Source organism: Antrostomus carolinensis, unplaced genomic scaffold (genome assembly GCF_000700745.2).
Source record: "Antrostomus carolinensis isolate BGI_N321 unplaced genomic scaffold, ASM70074v2 scaffold34465, whole genome shotgun sequence".
Classification (NCBI taxonomy): Eukaryota; Metazoa; Chordata; class Aves; order Caprimulgiformes; family Caprimulgidae; genus Antrostomus; species Antrostomus carolinensis.
This window is the reverse complement of record NW_010317675.1, coordinates 1-3,664: the sequence shown is the minus strand read 5'-3', so window position 1 is coordinate 3,664 and position 3,664 is coordinate 1. Positions and strand designations below refer to the sequence as shown.

Here is a 3,664-nt window from a genome sequence, read left to right as displayed (position 1 = left end):
AAAAGACAGGTAGATGAGGTGCTCAGAGATGCTGTTTCTTCAGATTGGATGTCAGGAGAAATTTCTTCACACAAAGCATTATCAGGCACTGGAATGGGCTATAGGTGGGTTGAATCACCTTCCCTGGAGGCATTTAAAAGACAGGTAGATGAGGTGCTCAGAGATGCTGTTTCATAGCGGACAGGTACGGTTGGACTCGATGACCTCAAAGGTCTTTTCCAACCAAATGATTCTAAGAGCCTGATAGCTGCATCTCTCCATCAGTGCCGCTGTCTCCCAGGGTGGTGTTTCTGTCATTCCCATTAAAGTTCATGACAAAAGAGGAACTGGGAGCAATCTTGTTCATCACCAGAGCCCACCAGTTAAGCCTCCAATGTGCTCTAACGTCTTGTATCCAAATTAGCTCCTGTCTGGGCAGGAGGAGGGGAGAAACGATGTGATGATGCTTCAGCTTGGTTTGGGGGCCACCCCTTAACATTGTTCCTGGGGTTTGCTGTTGGTGCATCTGCTGGATACACCCAGATGTGACACATCTGAGTCATAGTCATAGAATCATGGAGTCATTCAGGTTGGAAAAGACCCTGAAGATCATCGAGTCCAACTGAAAACCTATCACTGCCAAGTCCACCACTAAACCATGTCCCTAAGCACCATGTCTACACATCTTTTAAACACCTCCAAACATGGTATGGTGACTCCACCACTGCCCTGGGCAGCCTGTTCCAATGTTCAATTATCCTTTTGGTGAAGAAATTCTTCCTCATACCCAATCTAAACCTCCCCTGGCACAACTTGAGGCCGTTTCCTCTTGTCCTCTCCCTTGGTCCTTGGTTGAACAGACCCACCCCCACCTCCTCCACCCTCTCCAGGGAGCTGGAGAGAGCCAGAAGGTCTCCCCTCAGCCTCCTTTTCTCCAGGCTCAACAACCCCAGTTCCCTCAGCTGTGAACTCAGCACACTTGTGCTCCAGACCCTTCCCCAGCTCCGTTGCCCTTCTCTGGACACGCTCCAGCACCTCCATGTCCTTCTTGGAGTCAGGGCCCAACACCAAACCCAGCACTCGAGCTGCAGCCTCACCAGTGCCCAGTGCAGGGGGAAGAGAACTTCCCTGGTCCTCCTGGCCACACTGGTGCTGACACAGGCCAGGATGCTGTTGGCCTTCTTGGCCACCTGGGCACAAGGTGTCCACACACATTATATCTGGACCCACTTTGTTCAGACCCTGCCTGCCTCAAGAAGAAAAAGGAGGATTTAAGGCTCAAGCAGCGGGTTCAGGGGAAAATACAGTTTAAAAAAAAAAGGCAAAATGACAAAGAACTTTATTAAGCTTCAGCATCTCAGCTCATTTTCTCCCTTCCCTTCCACTTTGCACCAGCACTGGTGGTGCAGGAGATGGAACCTCTGGTGATGGAAGAGCACAGCATCCTCCAACCCTTTGAGTGCCCCCAGGGAGGGGTGGGCACAGAGTGTGGAAGGGTCCAAGAGCCCCATGTCTCAAATCAGAGGTGCAGGTTCCTCAGAGGACCACAGGAGACCCCCTCAGGATGGTGCTCCCCAGCAGAGCCCTGCCCGCACACCGTGTGGCACCCAGGTCAGGTGCCAAAGCTTGTGGCACCCCGCTGTTCCCCTCCCAGCTGCCAGCGGCCCCGGTGGGAAAGCCAGCAGGGACCAGATGGCTGGTTGAGCCTGGGCAGGTGTTTGTCCAGCCTCCAAACCATGAGCTCACCCCACAAACTCCCCTCCAGAGTCTGTCCAGTCCCTCCCACGCTGGAGATGGAGAACATTTGCAATCGTTGAAGCTGATTTTCTTGTGTGCTTCCTCCTGAACACCCAGATCCATCCTATCTCTCATCATCCCAGATCCATCTCTCACTGTGTCTCTTCATCCTTCTGCACCATCAGACAACACACATCCAGCCCTTCATGGTGCAAATCATCCAGATCACAGGTTTGTCCAATTTTAACTCAATTCCTAGAGATCCACCAGCAGCTCCTCCCAGCCCCATCACACCCCAGCTCAGCTGCGTTCCTTGAGGACTTACACTTGTTTCTCCAGCTTCTTAATGTTTAGCATCCTTCCTAATTAACAGCAGCCAGTAATAACCTCTTCATCCCTCAGGTGCAGGAAGGAGGTCAAGGTCAGATGCGTTTCTGGGTTCCTCTGCTGAGCAGTTTCACCATTTACCTCCACCAAGACCTTGCATGGGCGTTAACAGGTTTAATTTCTAATTAATTCATTGCTCTCCTCCTGTCTGTCATCCCACGAGATGCTTCTGCCTTGAGTTTCCCTTCTGCATCTCAGAGCTGTGGACTGTTGTCACCACTGCCAAGGGACATCAATTTGGAAGATGTTGGGCATCTAGTTCCAGGGATGGGGTCTCCAGATGCTGCCCAAGTTGTTGCTTCACCTTCCTCTGCTTCCAACCCATTTCCAGCCCTGCAAGCCTCAGGCATCAGATGAGGAACCGAGATCCCTGAGGAGCACCAGCCCGGGATGGAGCTGGCTACTGGCATGGGCCCAGGGCGTTAGGGGGGGGGCACAGGAACCCCGTCCCCCCCACCAGCAGTATCCCATCCTCCGGTGCCCCCCGGGCTCTCCCCTGTGTCACCCATAAGATGGGAGCAGGAGCTGCTCGGTGTTGGTTCCCCAGGACTGGGGGATGTCACCCAAGGCAGGGATAAGTATTTCTGCACCTCAATGGCCGGGCTCCGGCGATCAGGGTCCAGTGTCAGCAACCGCCGGAGCATCTCCAGAGCCCCAGAGCTGAAACCTCGCCAGGACACCGGTACCCCCTGCCCATCCGTGTCACCCTGCCAGGCGCTGAAGTCCTCAAACTGGGGGTCGGAGCTGGCAGCTACAGCCCAGGGGAAGCACCCGGTGCAGAGGCAGAAGATCAGGATGGCGAAGGACCAGACGTCCAGGCTGGAGTCCAGCTCCAGTGTGTCAGATCCCTGGAGCAGGCAGAGCTCCGGCGGGGCGTAAGGCAAGGTGCCAGACATGGCACCCACCGCTGAGCCCTGCACACGGGTGAGCCCGAAGTCACCCAGCTTCACCCGTCGGCACTCGCGGTCGAAGAGCAGGACGTTGTCCAGCTTGACGTCCCGGTGAACCAGGGCACGGCTGTGCATGAAGTCCAGGGCCTCGGCCAACTGGGATGCGCAGCGCTTCACCAGCTCCTCTGCCAGACCCTCCTGCGGGGAGAGATGTAACGTCACCCGTCGCACGGACCCCACCATGAAGGGGCTGCTGTAGCACCCAGACCCCCACCCAGCCCCACCAACCTGCCCCACAGCAGCCTGTAGCAGCAAAGGGTCTCCCCACTACTGGGCTTGTGCAAGGCGTTTGACACCGTCCCGCATAGCATCCTTGTCTCTAAATTGGAAACGTGGGTTTGATGGATGGACCACCTGGTGGATAAGGAACTGGCTGGATGGTCGCACTCAAAGAGTTGTGGTCAACAGCTCCATGTCCAAGTGGAGACTGGTGACTAGTGGTGTCCCTCAGGGGTCGGTGTTGGGACCGGCGCTGTTAAAAAATCTTTGTTGGCAACGTGGACAGTGGAATTGAGAGCGCCCTCAACAAGTCTGCAGACAACACCAAGTTCTGTGGTTGGGTTGACACGCTGCAGGGACAGGATGCCATCCAGAGGGACCTTGACAGGCTT

General features: G+C 55.2%; 1 pseudogene; it reads right to left on the bottom strand.

Annotated features, from left to right (window-relative positions):
• Nucleotides 1-2,525: 2,525 nt before the first annotated feature.
• On the bottom strand, nt 2,526-3,236 carry LOC104525496 (serine/threonine-protein kinase SBK1 pseudogene; annotated as a pseudogene).
• Nucleotides 3,237-3,664: the final 428 nt, after the last annotated feature.